At 44.4% G+C, this 16,723-nt stretch overlaps 1 long non-coding RNA gene across 1 annotated transcript in view; it reads right to left on the minus strand.

Annotated features, from left to right (window-relative positions):
- Positions 1-295: 295 nt before the first annotated feature.
- The window catches only part of LOC132346752 (uncharacterized), a 37,088-nt gene continuing 20,660 nt past the window's right edge, over positions 296-16,723 (minus strand). The window contains exons 3-4 of the long non-coding RNA XR_009496697.1: positions 3,459-3,560; positions 296-1,491 (exon numbers count right to left, since the gene is read on the minus strand). This is a non-coding gene — a long non-coding RNA (uncharacterized lncRNA). The remainder of the gene's footprint in view (positions 1,492-3,458; positions 3,561-16,723) is intronic.

A 16,723-nucleotide genomic window follows, 5' to 3' on the forward strand; every position in this document is an offset into this window, starting at 1 on the left:
ATACCAACAGCCAGAACTGTCTTTGGCGGCAGTCTCTTTCCACCAAACCATGCTCTGTAAGCCAGCTGGTGGCAGCAGGAAAATAGCAGAGAAGGGACCATCCTGGGGACCTGAAAGAGGTCACATCAGCAGTGTCTGTGAGTGAGTAAACACTGGCTGACTGGAGAGAAGGACCACAAGAGACAGATGGAGCCACTAACTACAAGGGAGATCTGCCAAAGGAATGAGTTTATGGAAAAAATGAAAGCATATCATCATTACTACTATTATAAATGATAGCTACACCCTCAGATATCAACAGATTACATTAATAGTAATAGCGAACATTTAACAAACACTTGTTATATACCAGCACAATACTAGGTGCTCTCCATGCATTATTCCTTAATAAATAATATTTTAGTTACTTCATAAAACAGCTTTATTCCTATTTTAGAGAGGTCAGGCAGCTTACATTAAGACAGCATTTCTCACGTATGGTCTATGATCCTCTTGATGTTCCCAGGACTCTTTCGAATGCCCAGGTTCACAAGCTCAAAACTTTTTATAACAGTACTAAGTACAATGTTACCTTTTTCTTCTGGGTTGAATCTCCACCAATCTTGCAAAACTACTTATGGGAAAAAATATTATTGCCTTAGCACTAATCAAGGCAGTGGCAACAACAAAAAAGCCAGATCACTTAAAAGGACCCTTGCTGCGGCAGGACAAATTAATAATTTTATTAAATTACACCCTTGAGTAGACATCTTTTTAACATTTTGTGGGGGAAACTGAGGCATAACATAAAAGTCCTTCTTCTGTATATCAAACTACGATGTTGTCTCAGGGAAAAGCTCCTGCATGATGCTTGAGTCGCAAGTTGAACTAGCTGCTTTTTTCACAAAACATGGTTTTTAGTTGACAGACTGACACGTAAATTGGTAATTCACCCTTAGGGACCAGGCAAACATTTTCTCAAAAATAAATTGAGCCTTCCACTTCAAAGAAAACAGCTGATGTTATTTGTGACAACTATTAAGATATAAGCTTCGACATGAAACTTGAATTTTAGACAATTTGTTTCTGCTACCATGAGCTTCAAAGCCTCCCCATCCATGAAGATTTTTCAGTGACATCAATGATAGCGTTAATAAATGTGAAGTTTTGAATTGTATAACAACATGAGTCAACATTTGTAAGTCCTGCAACTTCTGGAAACTATTTTCCAAGGGACCTATGTAAGATGTTACAAAATCATGAATGGGTTTTTTAAAAAGTTTCATTCAAAGTAAAAGACCAATGGGTTTTAATGAAACCCCATACAGAAGTTCTCTGATAAGCCTTCAGTTTCAAGTTGCAACTAATCTTTAAGAAACTTCTGATTGTCTTGAATCTTGGTGTAATATCAAATAATGCCCACAATTTCATTGAAAAATTATTAAAAACCCATTCTCCAATTGTGTACCTGTAAAGTTGGATCTTCATTTACTTCATCCAAAACAGCATATCCTGACAGATAAAGAAACAAATATGAGAACCCACCTTCTATTAAACTAGATATTAAAATAAATAAATAAATAAATGAACTAGATATTAAAGAATTTGGGGGGAAATATAGTTGCTGCTCACAAAAATATATTAACATGCGATAGAGTGATAGGTACCATGGTTGCGTGCTCAGTTGCTCAGTCAGGTCTGATTCTGCGACCCCATGGACTGTAGCTCGCCAGGCTCCTCTATCCATGGGATTCTCCAGGTGAGGATGCTGGAATGGGTTGCTATTTCCTACTCTAGGGGATCTTCCAAACACAGGGATTGAACTAAATCTCCTGTGTCTCCCACATTGACAGACAGATTCCTTACCACTAGTGCCACCTGGGAAGCCCTAGGTATAGTACAGGTTTGGGGAGGGTTTGGCGGGGGCGGGGCTGGTTTGGCCACACCTTGAGGCCTGGGGGATCTTAGTTCCCAGATCAGGGATCAAACCTGCACCCCCTGCGGTAGAAATCCAGTCTTAACCACTCTACAGCCAGAAAAGTGCCACTATAATTATTTTTACATGAATTAATAAATCACTGTTAAAAATCTTTGGTCTTGTATCTAAAACAGCAAATATTCATAGATGTGACCCATAAAAACAAAAGTTCTTTGGGGTCCTCAATAAGTTTTAAGAGTACAAAGGGATCCTAAGACCAAAAAGCTTGACAACTACCAGCTCAGAACATATAACTTGCAGGAGCCAGGATTCAAACCTTGGTCAATCTGACCCCAAAACCCTCCTTCTTGCCCTGAATTGCTCCCTGTTTTAGTTTAGATTTGTTGCATTTAAGGTGCCAAATTTCCAAGCATCCCACTTTGGCTCTCAATTACCTATTTAACTTCCTAACCACCAAGGATTTAAATAATAAGTATCCATTAGATGGGCAATGCTATGCTTAGGTAACAGCCTGCAAATGTCAATGGCTTACAGCTACCAAGGCTCTCTCGGTCCTGCCATTTCTGCTGCTGGCCCGGATGCCCCTCCAGGCCCCCTGTTCTACATCGTGGGTGACCTCTGGGCTGACTGCCATCTCAGCTCAAGTTCCTTTTCATGGCCATCATTGCTAGAGCACCAGCAGACAAATGCTTCCTGCTCGGGTTTCATCACAGAGTGGGGAAGGCACAGTGCCTGCAGCCGGAAGGGAGGAGAGCTGGGTGCTGCTGAGCCCAGAACGACACCCCACTCACCCTTCCTCTGCACCTCCATCCTGGAACACCCCAATACCTGCTCCGAGGATGCTGTGCCAGGTGTGAGGGGTACCAACAAGGTTCAGTTTTTTATTTTGCTCAAATATAGTTGACTTACAATATCTTATTAGTTTCAGGTGTACAGCACGATGATTCATATATACATTCTTTTTCAGATTCTTTTCCCTTATAGGGTTTATAGAATATTGAGTATAGTTCCCTGTTGGTTATCTATTTTATATATAGACTATTTTCTGTATTGGTGGGTCTATTTCTGTTTCAGAAATAAGTTCATTTGTATCTCTTTTTTTTGGCCACACTGCTCAACTTGTGGGGTCTCAGTTCCCCAACCAGGGATTGAACCTGGGCCATGGTAGTGAAAGCCCAGCATCTTAGCCACTAGGCACCAAGGAACTCTACATATGCTTTTATTTAGCCATATAGACATATATATGGATAAATAATGTTTACACGTATACATATATATAATGGAATATTACTCAGTCATCAAAAAGAATGAAATGAAGTCATCTGTGGCAAATAGATGGACTTAGATGTTATCATACTACGTGAAGTCAGACGAAGACAAATACAATATGATATCAATTACATGTGGAATCTAAAGATTCAGTTTTTAGAACTTAGCCTCTGCCCTTCAGAAACTCATAAAATATCTAGGAAGAAAATAGCAAACTATAAATACCTACAGTTTTGTATCAATAACTATAAAAAGCTATAAGTTGTCTCACCTGTGTATGTCTCCTCACTAGGTACCAGGTAACCACACAAATAACCAGGGCACCAGGCAGTTAGAGGAGAAATCCAGATGACTCCAACAGTCGTGAGTATTCCTGGGAGAAAGAAAACTCTGGCTTGAGTAATCAAGGATGGTTTCAGGGAGAAGGTGGGGTTTGAATACAAGTCGGAAAATGAAGAAAGGACCCAAAGTGATAGAAATGGAAAAGGGGAGGGATAAACACACACACACACACACACACACACACACACAATCGGTGAAGTAAGAGAAACACTTGCAGAAAGGTGAAAAGACTGGGGCTGCAGTTCATCATGTCAGGAAACGCCTTCTGGCACTAAGATGACATCGGGGGTGAGAAGACAGGAGAGCTGTCTGCAGAGGGCAGTAGCAAGCCCTGGAGTGGGCCCTGAGCTGGTAAGGATGCAAGTCCCTGGGTGGGGCGGGTGCAGCTGATCAGACACCGGAAAGGCGGCCACGGAACCCTGAGGACATCTCGTTAATCGACAAGAGAAATGCTAGGCTTCGCGATAGACACCATTTAATCAAAAAAGCTAGAACCAAAACATGATTTATGTCTCTTTTCTTCTAAAAATATATTTCCTTTACAGTTCTCTGACTTCAATAACAATAGCCGCGGCGTGATAATGTCTCACGCAATTGAAACACAATTTTCAGAAATAGCATTTTACTAGCTTTAAGTCAAGTGGATGCTGGAGTCTCTTTGCTTAAATCAGTCAGGTTCTTTGGCATTTGAGAGGAGGCAAGTCCTGGTTTTGTGTTTCCCTGCTCTGTGCACTAACACCTAGTTTGAGAGGGACAGAAGAGAAGGAAAAGGAAGGAGACCACAGATCTTGAGAACGCATTTTTACCTCTGCTCAGAGAAGCTGCAAAAGCGACTCACTGAAGCACCCAGGGGTTGGTTGAGAACAGGGAAAAAGTGAGGGAGTGGTGCTGGAAGACAAGAGGTTGCAGGAAGGAACGTGGCAGGCACAGAATTTAAAGGACCTCTCAATAGCTGGGGGGCCTCCCTTGTAAGTTCAGTGGTTAAGAATTCCTGCTTCTCAGGGCACCCAAAGCCAGTGCTCTGGGACTACCCAGAGGGATAGGGTGGGGAGGGAGGTGAGAGGGGGGGTTCAGGATGGGGAAGGACACATATATACCTGTGGCCAATTCACGTTGATGTATGGCAAAGACCATCACAATATTGTAAAGTAATTGTCCTCCAATTAAAATTAATTAATTAATGAGGGGGCACGGGTCCAATCCCTGATCTAAGATTCCACGTGCTGTACAGCACAGCCAAAAGAAAAAAAGACTGAGTTCAAGTATAATTCTTATCTAACCCCAAGTCTGAGATCAACACTGTGGTCATCAATGTTAGGGATATGGCCAAAGATTGCTGGAGGACCATTATGGTCCAAGAATTAAAAATCCAGACCCTCTCCTACTCAGGACTACCTTTTAGAGGATCAGTGAGGCAGGAGAGCCATGTGTTCTCATTCCTTCTTTCCTCCCACAGAGAGAGACCCACTCAGCATCATCACTAGGAACAGGACCCCATGGACTGATCCACAGGGGCAAGGGTTAGCCATCCTGCCCTCTCCTCCCCTCCTGTCTGTTGCACTCGGTAAAACACAGGTCTGAGAACTTGGCAAAGTCCTTCTCCATCTTTCTACCTAGTCCACCCCTCCCTCCCCTTACTGGATGAGCCCACCACGGATGCAGGGCTCTCTCTAGCCTTTCCACATTTTGTAAAAGTGTTATTGGGCTTCCCCAGGTGACTCAGTGGCAAAGAATCCTCCTGCCACTGCAGGAGACACAGGAGACTCGGGTTTGATCCCTGGGTTGGGAAGTTCCCTTGGAAGAGGAAATGGCAACCCACTCCAGTATTCTTGCCTGGAGAATCCCATGAACAGAGGAGCCTGAAGGGCTCTTCCAGGAGCCATGGGATTGCAAAGAGTCAGACATAGCTGAGCACACACGCTCACACACATGTGAAAACCACTGCAATACTTTTCTTCTGACTAACGTGGTCCCCTTACTTTTCTGCCCAGGCTTCCTGGGGCGTTCAGATCAAATATGCTCATTTGGGAACGTTATTTTGAGTCCTCCACACATCAGATCAAATGATTCCTATTTCTGGTCTTGTTTAGCAGTGTTCTCAAAATGACCAATTATATACCATAGCTACCTATGTCTATTTATAAATTTTATGTGTGTCATTGGACCAATTATGTCTATCTAAAAACATACAAAAATAGAAAAACTTAAAGTATGAGATAAAGACAAGTTCTAATACTTTTTTTCCTGTCCATCCTCCACCCCAACGCTGGGACCACACCCTCTAGGCATAATTCGATCACATTCATAGCATCTATCACCTTCTATTAGAATTCTTTTTCAAAATCCTGTTTACTTTGCACAGAAACAGACTCACAGACTTAGAGAATGAACTTTTGGTTGCAAGGCTGGGGCGGGAGAGGGGGAGATGGGAAGAGGGGTAGTTAGGGAGTTTGGGATGGACATGTACACATTGCTATGTTTAAAACGGGTAACCAACAAGGACCTACTGTATAGCACAAAGAACTCTGCTTAACGTTAGGTGGCGACAGCCTGGATAGGAGGAGACTTTGAGGAGGATACAGGTTTATGTATGGCTGAGTCCCTTTGCTGTCCACCTGAAACTGTCACAACATTGTTAATCAGCTATGTGCTGCGCTTAGACTCTCAGTCGTGTCCGACTCTTTGCAACCCCATGGATTGTAGCCCTCCAGGCTCCTCTGTCCATGGGGGTTCTCTAGGCAAGAATACTGGAGTGGGTTGCCATGCCCTCCTCCAGGGGATCTTCCCAACCCAGGGATCAAACCCAAGTTTCCCACATTGCAGGCAGATTCTTTACCGTCTAAGCCACCAGGGAAGCCCAAGAATACTGGAGTGGGTAGATTATCCCTTCTCCAGGGGATCTTCCTGACCCAGGAATCTAACTGCGGTCTACTGCATTGCAGGCAGTTTCTTTACCAGCTGAGCTACCAGGGAAGCCTGTTAATCAGCTATACTCCAATACAAAAATAAAAAGTTAAAATACCCTGTCTAGTTTGTCTTTGTATCCACAAAGTGCCTGACACAAAAGAGGTGCTTATAAATATTTGTTGAATTAAGTCATATAACACTATAAATCATTTTTTATAAATACTTCAAAATTCCCATAATTTCTCACTAGTGGCTGATTGTAGACCTTGCTGCATTAAACAACTTACTGAAAAAATACAGTGTAAACCTCAAATGAATTGCTCTCCTTCATTCAAATGGTCCCAACAATTGTGCTCAGTTGGGTTTTTTCCTGTCAGTCTTGGAAGTATGCCGCAGGGCACAAATGAACACCAATCTCAGGCCCAGGCTATTAAAAATTCCAGATCTGGGTTTGCTTTAGAAATGAAGTATTCGGACATTACCATTTCAGCGAGGACTGGGTCATTGATTTGCAAATGTAAAACTCTCCCCAAACCAAGCCAAAAGCCCTGTTATTCACACAAGTCTTGCGTTGGAGGAAAGAACAGAACGACAGGAATATACTTTAAATAGTCAAATTCCCATTTCTGAACATTGTATTCGGTTTGGGCATTCAAGGTTCATTGTTTTTTCTTACGAGAATTATCTGACTGTGAATACTTGTTTAAAAAAAATACTGTTATGTTGTGGTCCTTCATGATGTCTATTTTAGTCGTTTAAATTATACAACTGATGGCCCAGCTCATCAGACATGTTATTGTTGTTGTATTAATACGTACATTGTTAATGCTAACACTTGAGCGTGTGAGTTCTCTGATGAGGTGAGTGCACCTGCCTGATGGGGAGGTGATGGTGAGTGTTGACTCTGTAGGATGTCCTAGAGCAGCAGGCCCCACCATTTTTGGCACCAGGGACCCGTTTCCTGGAAGATGATTTTTTCATAGACTGGGTTGGGGGATGATTTCAGGATGATTCAAGCACACTACTTTTATCGTGCACTTTATTTCTATTATTATTACATCAGCTCCACCTCAGATCATCAGGAATTAGATCCCGGAGATTGGAGACCCTGTTCTATGGCTTCATTTCCCTGCCAATAAGCCTCCAAAGCATACCATTTAATGATTTTTCTAAAAAGTGAATTTGAAATAGGTGCATAAAGGGTCTTGACTGAGCACTTATTCTTTATTTTGTTCTCTGTTTACTTCTCCCTCAGGACATTACATTTCTGATAAGGGCTATTCGGAAACAATAATATGGGTGAGCTATTAGGAATGCTGCTTTCATTTGGGAAATTCGACAGATAAGGAAATTAATAGTAGATTGTATGCTATTAAAGGAGCTGTTTAGGGTTTCAGTTGGTGTTTAGGGTAACAGACCGTTCATTCCTCCTTCCCTCTCAGGATTTATTCCTAAGTGTCCTAAACCCAAGGAACACTAGCCAAAGAACTGGTAGAACAACAACCCCCACTGCTGAGCTGGAGTTAGGCTGGATGCGTAAGGATGAATGGGATTCCCAGATGGCTCAGTGGTAAAGAATCCAACTGCAAATGCAGGAGACAGAGGTTCCATCCCTGTGTCAGGAGGATCCCCTGGCGTAGGAAATGGCAACCCACTCCAGTATTCTTGCCTGGGAAATCCCATTGACAGAGGAGCCTGGTGGGCTTCCACCCATGGGGTCACAAAAGAGTCGGACACGACTTAGAGTCTAAATGACAAATCAGATTGAATATGTTTGAGGCCAGGAGTCTTAAGTAAATCCTTTTGCTGCCAATGCTTCTCTTCCAAGTCTGTGATGACTAGGTTGGTAGGACAGAGTAAGTCCACCTGCCCAGGCAATCAAATGGGCAGAAATGACAAGCAAGGTCCTGAGGAGGCAGATTACAAAAAAGAGAGTAGAGGGGAGGGAGGGGGCAGCGCCCTGGGCGGGCACGGCGCATGAAAAAAAAGAAAAAGAGAGAGAGTAGGTCTTGTCTACCTTTTAGACCAACAGCACAGCTCACTAGCAAAGCCCAGGCCAGGGGATATCTTGAATTCTAACCAATCAGATAAGCAAGTTCTCCTTCTGCAGAAGCGCTAAAGGGCTTGAGCCTGAGAACAAATGTGGCTTAACGTATTCTGCCCACTATGGGGAGGGAGGCTGAAAATGACAAGAAGGTCTGAAAATTCCTCCTTTCCAATAATGGTAACAAGACATGGAAAATTTCCTACTAAATCAATAAGCAAGGATGTCATCAGTCAGTCAGTTCAGTCGCTCAGTCGTGTCCGACTCTTTGCGACCCCATGAAGCACAACACACCAGGCCTCCCTGTCCATCGCCAACTCCCAGAGTTCACTCAAACCCATGTCCATCGAGTCAGTGATGCCATTTAGCCATCTCATCCTCCATTGTCCCCTTCTCCTCCTGCCCCCAATCCCTCCCAGCATCAGGGTCTTTTCCAATGAGTCAACTCTTCACATGAGGTGGCCAAAGTACTGGAGCTTCAGCTTCAGCATCATTCCTTCCAATGAACACTCAGGACTGATCTCCTTCAGAATGGACTGGTTGGATCTCCTTGCAGTCCAAGGGACTCTCAAGAGTCTCCTCCAACACCACAGTTCAAAAGCATCAATTCTTCAGCACTCAGCCTTCTTCACAGTCCAACTCTCACATCCATACATGACCACTGGCAAAACCATAGCCTTGACTAGACAGACCTTTGTTGGCAAAGTAATGTCTCTGCTTTTCAATATTCTATCTAGGTTGGGCATAAGCATCTTTTAATTTCATGGTTGCAATCACCATCTGTAGTGATTTTGGAGCCCCCCAAAATAAAGTCTGACACTGTTTCCACTGTTTCCCCATCTATTTCCCATGAAGTGGTGGGACCAGATGCCATGATCTTCGTTTTCTGAATGTTGAGCTTTAAGCCAACTTTTTCACTCTCCACTTTCACTTTCATCAAGAGGCTTTTGAGTTCCTCTTCACTTTCTGCCATAAGGGTGGTGTCATCTGCATATCTGAGGTTACTGAGATTTCTCCCAGCCATCTTGATTCCAGCTTGTGCTTCTTCCAGCCCAGAGTTTCTCATGATGTACTCTGCATAGAAGTTAAATAAGCAGGGTGATAGTATACAGCCTTGACATACTCCTTTTCCTATTTGGAACCAGTCTGTTGTTTCATGTCCAGTTCTAACTGTGGCTTCCTGACCTGCATATAGGTTTCTCAAGGTGAGGTCAGGTGGTCTGGTATTCCCATCTCTTTCAGAATTTTCCACAGTTGATTGTGATCCACACAGTCAAAGGCTTTGGCATAGTCAATAAAGCAGATATAGATGTTTTTCTGGAACTCTCTTGCTTTTTCGATGATCCAGCGGATGTTGGCAATTTGATCTCTGGTTCCTCTGCCTTTTCTAAAACCAGCTTGAACATCTGGAAGTTCACGGTTCACGTATTGCTGAACCCTGGCTTGGAGAATTTTGAGCATTACTTTACTAGTGTGTGAGATGAGTGCAATTGTGTGGTAGTTTGAGCATTCTTTGGCATTGCCTTTCTTTGGGATTGGAATGAAAACTGCCCTTTTCCAGTCCTGTGGCCACTGCTGAGTTTTCCAAACTTGCTGGCATATTGAGTGCAGCACTTTCACAGCATCATCTTTCAGGATTTGAAATAGCTCAACTGGAATTCCATCACCTCCACTAGCTTTGTTCGTAGTGATGCTTTCTTTTTTTTTTTTTTTCTAATTTTATTTTATTTTTAAACTTTACATAATTGTATTAGTTTTGCCAAATATCAAAATGAATCCACCACAGGTATACACGTGTTCCCCATCCTGAACCCTCCTCCCTCCTCCCTCCCCATACCATCCCTCTGGGTCGTCCCAGTGCACCAGCCGCAAGCATCCAGTATCGTGCATCGAACCTGGACTGGCAACTCGTTTCTTACATGATATTTTACATGTTTCAATGCCATTCTCCCAAATCTTCCCACCCTCTCCCTCTCCCACAGAGTCCATAAGACTGTTCTATACATCAGTGTCTCTTTTGCTGTCTCGTACACCGGGTTATTGTTACCATCTTTCTAAATTCTATATATATGCATTAGTATACTGTATTTATGTTTTTCCTTCTGGCTTACTTCACTCTGTATAATAGGCTCCAGTTTCATCCACCTCATTAGAACTGATTCAAATGTATTCTTTTTAATGGCTGAGTAATACTCCATTGTGTATATGTACCACAGCTTTCTTATCCATTCATCTGCTGATGGACATCTAGGTTGCTTCCATGTCCTGGCTATTATAAACAGTGCTGCGATGAACATTGGGGTACACGTGTCTCTTTCCCTTCTGGTTTCCTCAGTGTGTATGCCCAGCAGTGGGATTGCTGGATCATAAGGCAGTTCTATTTCCAGTTTTTTAAGGAATCTCCACACTGATGCTTTCTAAGGCCCACTTGACTTCACATTCCAGGATGTCTGGCTCTAGGTGAGTGATCACACCATCATGATTATCTGGGTTGTGAAGCTCTTTTTTGTACAGTTCTTCTGTGTATTCTTGCCACCTCTTCTTAATATCTTCTGCTTCTGTTAGGTCCATAGTCACTAGCAATTGCAGTCGTGGGGAGTGGTGAGCTGATGAGCTCTGAGGGAACTCAGGAAGGGAAGAATTCCTGCCATCTAGAGTCATCAGTCTGCAGCCCAGAGGAAGCTGGACACTGGCCCCAGATACCTGGTACCCATCAAAAGAAGGATTTCAGTGAGCCCAGACTCTTGCATCTTCCCATATATAGAAAAGCACTAAATTCCTTAACTTGGGATATCTGGTTTTCTTTCATGAAGAATCATTTTTTTTATGCCCTTTATGGCCAAACAACCTGGCTCCTCCTCTTGCCTCCTCGGAACTATTCTCTCAGGGTCACTTGAGACGCTGTCTCCGGGGCTTGAAGTCCTGAACATTCCTGCGAATAAAACTGTCGACTGAAAAATATAGTCACAATCTGAAAGTAGAGAGTTATTTTATTTGGTGGGAATGTTTAGGACTCCAAGCCCAGGAGACAGCATCTCAATAGCTCTGAGAAAACTGCTCCAAGGAGGTAGGCGGGGACGTCAGGATATATATAAGTTTGCAACAAAGGGCGTAGGCAGTCTGAACATCAAAGATCAGGTATCAAGTTAAGGAATTTAATGTTTTATGTAGAATTTAATGTTTTATGTACTGGAAGATGCAAGCCTCTGGGCTCACTGAATTCATTCCTTTCACATGCACCTCATATATCTGGGGCCAATCTTGTTTCCTTATTCACTTTGCTTCTTGCGTTTCCCCAGCTCCTCAGCAATCACTGTGGTGGTGGCAGCCTCTGCTGGATCACAGTTTGGATCACATTTAGGCTTCTCTGGTGGTTCAGATGGTAAAGAATCCACCTGCAATGCAGGATACCTGGGTTCAATCCCTGGGTTGGGAAGATCCCCTGGAGGAGGGCATGGCAACCCACTCCAGTTTCTTGCCTGGAGAACCCCATGGAGAGAGGAGCCTGACGGGTGACAGTCCACAGGGTCGAGAAGAGTCGGACACGACTGAGTGACTAAGCACAGCACAGTATATTCACATTTGGAGGCCAGAAACCCCCGATAGCTGTGACATTTCTTGTTTATTGATATGGCAGGAGATATTTTCATTTCACAAGGCATAACTGTCAACTTCCAGGTTGTGAATACTTTTGTGAGTCCAAAATCACACCAGGGGTTCTGCTCTCTGGTGTCCTCACTCAGAGACATGCATGTCCACCTCATCCCCTGCCACAGGGTGGACCCAGGACAGAGAAGGAGAGCATGGTCACGCTATCCTAAAGTGTTTCACTAAGAGGTGACACATGACACTCCTGCTCCCATTCTGTTGACCAAAACAGGTCACGTGGCCATGCCCAAATTTAAAGGCAAAGTACTATCCCACAGGGAAGCCTGGCATGCTGTAGTCCATGGGATTGCAGAGTCGCAAAAAGACTGAACTTTTAACAGTTCAGTCACTGAGCGACAGAACTGAACTGAACTATCCCACAAGGTACCTGGAAGGAGGAGAACCAAACTGCAGGTGACCCCTCCCCCCAGGAATGCTCATGGAAGGTATTGCAGGGGTTACATCTGTCGAACTTGGCCTGGGCTGAGCAGCTGAATAAAGAATGCAGAATTCACCAAATGCCTGTGACTGCTTAGGCCAGATTTTGAAGAATAGGGGAAAAGAAAAAATAATACATCTTTTGAGGACTTCCCTGGCGGTCCAATGGCTAAGACTCTGTGCTTCTAATACAGGGGGCCTGGGTTCATTCCTTAGTCAGGGAACTAGATCCTACATGCTACAACTAAAAAAAAAAAAAAACCCACATGCAGCCTAAATAAATAAATATAAATACATAAACATATATATTTTTGGAGAATCCCAGGGACGGGGGAGCCTGGTGGGCTGCTGTCTATGGGGTCGCACAGAGTTGGACACGACTGAAGCGACTTAGCAGCAGCATGGGGGAAAAAAGTGAAAGTTTTGTCTTCGGCCACACTGTGCGGCAGTGCGATCTTAGCCCCCTGCCCAGGGGTCGATCTAGCTCAGAGGCCACATTATAAAGGTCTTGAGGGACTCAAATGCCCTTAATGATTCTTGGGGGTGGGGGTGAGGGGAGAGGATGGGTGAAGGGTCAACGTCCCCATTGGGCACAGCAGGCATGGTATCTGGGGCCCACAATTCTTTTAGGGGCCCAGGACAATGTTTTATGTTGTCTTAAAATCAGAAGAAAAAAATAACTTTTAAGTCAAAGGAAATGTTTTCATATATAATATTAATAGATTCATCTTTTTACCAAGGTCATAGTAAAATATAGTTTTTATCTCTTGTGAGAAAAAGGGTTCATGACGACAAATGTGTCAAAATGTGGTGTGGGGAGAAGAACCCTGGATTCTCTCCCAGCCTCCCCTCTAAAGAACAGAAATACAGTTGACCCAGCCTGACTATCAAATGCATTTGGGATTAACCAAGAACACAAATCAGGAAATTCAGGCCTCAAAGAGAAAACAGAGCTTCCGCCTGTCCCCCAACCCCAGGGCACACCCATGGAGGAGTGCTGATAAAGATGGCCAAGCAGGACCTATGGGGCCTTCCCAGGACAGGACTTCCCCTTTATCCTCCACTTTAGCTCCTCTCTGAAGTATCTAGATAATAGTATTTTGATGCAAATTTCCTCAGTTGTTTTGCAGACATGAACACCCCTCCCGCCAGCCACCAAATGGAAGATGTTACCTACTTGACAGTGGGGACCCAGGCCTCCTGGAGTCTAAGGACTGATAACGCTCACCTCTGTGACACCACCCTGTTACCTCACCATCAGCCAGTCAGAGGACCGTGCACCAAGTGATCACGTACCCTGCAACCCCACAACCCCTCCTTGCTCTCTGGCTCAGTTGCTCTGTCTGATTCTTTGCAACCACATGGACTAGAGCCGGCCAGGCTCCTCTGTCCATGGGATTTCCCAGGCAAGAACACTGAAGTACGTTGCCATTTCCTTCTCAGGGGATCTTCCTGACCCAGGGATTGAACGCTGGTCTCCTGCATTGGCAGGTGGGCTCTTTCCCACTGCTCCACCTGGGAAGCCCCCATCCCCCCACTTGGCTTTTAAAAATACTTTGCAGAAGCCCTTTTCATGACCCAGATAATCACAATGGTGTGATCACTGACCTAGAGCCAGACATCCTGGAATGTGAAGTCAAGTGGGCCTTAGAAAGCATCACCATGAACAAAGCTAGTGGAGGTGATAGAATTCCAGTTGAGCTGTTCCAAATCCTGAAAGATGATGCTGTGAAAGTGCTGCACTCAATATGCCAGCAAATTTGGAAAACTCAGCAGTGGCCACAGGACTAGAAAAGGGCAGTTTTCATTCCAATCCCAAAGAAAGGCAATGCCAAAGAATACTCAAACTACCGCACAATTGCATTCATCTCACACTAGTAAAGTAATGCTCAAAATTCTCCAAGCCAGGCTTCAGTAATATGTGAACTGTGAACTTCCAGATGTTCAAGCTGGTTTTAGAAAAGGCAGAGGAACCAGAGATCAAATTGCCAACATCCGCTGGATCATCGAAAAAGCAAGAGAGTTCCAGAAAAACATCTATTTCTGCTTTATTGACTATGCCAAAGCCTTTGACTGTGTGGATCACAATCAACTGTGGAAAATTCTGAAAGAGATGGGAATACCAGACCACCTGATCTGCCTCTTGAGAAACCTATATGCAGGTCAGGAAGCAACAGTTAGAACTGGACATGGAACAACAGACTGGTTCCAAATAGGAAAAGGAGTACGTCAAGGCTGTGTATTGTCACCCTGTTTATTTAACTTATATGCAGAGTATATCATGAGAAACGCTGGACTGGAAGAAACACAAACTGGAATCAAGATTGCCGGGAGAAATCTCAATAACCTCAGATATGCAGATGACACCACCCTTATGGCAGAAAGTGAAGAGGAACTCAAAAGCCTCTTGATAAAAGTGAAAGTGGAGAGTGAAAAAGTTGGCTTAAAGCTCAACATTCAGAAAACGAAGATCATGGCATCTGGTCCCACCACTTCATGGGAAATAGATGGGGAAACAGTGGAAACAGTGTCAGACTTTATTTTTCTGGGCTCCAAAATCACTACAGATGGTGATTGCAACCATGAAATTAAAAGACGCTTCCTCCTTGGAAGGAAAGTATGACCAACCTAGATAGCATACTCAAAAGCAGAGACATTACCTTGCCAACAAAGGTTCGTCTAGTCAAGGCTATGGTTTTTCCTGTGGTCATGTATGGATGTGAGAATTGGACTGTGAAGAAGGCTGAGTGCTGAAGAATTGATGCTTTTGAACTGTGGTGTTGGAGAAGACTCTTGAGAGTCCCTTGGACTGCAAGGAGATCCAACCAGTCCATTCTGAAGGAGATCAGCCCTGGGATTCTTTGGAAGGAACGATGCTAAAGCTGAAACTCCAGTACTTTGGCCACCTCATGTGAAGAGTTGACTCATTGGAAAAGACTCTGATGCTGGGAGGGATTGGGGGCAGGAGGAGAAGGGGACGACAGGGGATGAGATGGCTGGATGGCATCACTGACTCGATGGATGTGAGTCTGGGTGAACTCTGGGAGTTGGTGATGGACAGGGAGGCCTGGCGTGCTGCGATTCATGGGGTCGCAAAGAGTCGGACACGACTGAACAACTGATCTGATCTGATCTTGGGAAACCCAGGGCTTTTGAGGGCATGAGCCACCTCATCTTGCGTGGCCCTGTAATAAACCTTTCTCTCCTCCAGACTCCAATGTTTCAGTTTGTTTGGCAGTGTGTCAGGCACACCAACTATGTTAATAATGTCTCCAAAATAATTAGGGGATCAAGAAATGGTGGGGCTTTCCTGGTGCTGGAGTGTGATGAGGAAGGGATTACAATGCTCAGCCCAAGCCGAACATCTACTTTTGGACTGTTCTAATGTAGTGTTTTGTGTCAGACCCGGAGTTATTCCCAGTAAAGTTCCTCCTCCCTACAGGGAGCAGGGTTGGGAGATAGATCAACTTCTACCCTCTGCGCTAGGGAGCGGCTATGATTTCTCTAGATTGCTCCTCCCTGGAGTGTTTATGCCCCCAGCCTCATCTTTATTCACCCTTCTCTCTTATTTGCACCACTGCAAGAACTGTCTTCATTCAGCCTCCAGGACCATCCCTGAGTTCCAACAGGTGGGTTCAAACAGGTGCTAATCAGGCAAGGGAGGGGATGTGGAGACAATGGAGTCAAAAAACAATGATGGAGCCTTGGGGAAGGGTCCTGGTTCCCCTCAAGGGACACATGGATCAGTATCTTTGAACTGTTTTGCAGACACAGAAACACCCCGCTAGGTGGGACACATTAACTGTATTTTGCCCACCAGCATGCAGACGCCAAACGGGTTGGAACCAGAAGGCTGATGATGCTGACTCCCATTACCCCTGGAGAAGGGAACGACAACCCCCTCCAGTATTCTTTCCTGGAGCATTCAATGGACAGAGGAGCCTGGTGGGCTACAGTTCATGGTGTTGCAAAGGGTCAGACACGACTGAGCTCACACACAGTCGCATTACCTCACTACCAATCAATCAGAAGAATGCCCACGAGCTGATCACGCCCTCCTTGAACCATTACTATAAAACTCCAGGTTTGGGGCACAGTTTTGAGGGTATCATCCTGTTGTGGCCCCTTTTGCCTGGCAAAGCAATAAAGCTACTCTT

This window comes from Bos taurus, chromosome 12 (genome assembly GCF_002263795.3).
Source record: "Bos taurus isolate L1 Dominette 01449 registration number 42190680 breed Hereford chromosome 12, ARS-UCD2.0, whole genome shotgun sequence".
NCBI lineage: Eukaryota > Metazoa > Chordata > Mammalia > Artiodactyla > Bovidae > Bos > Bos taurus.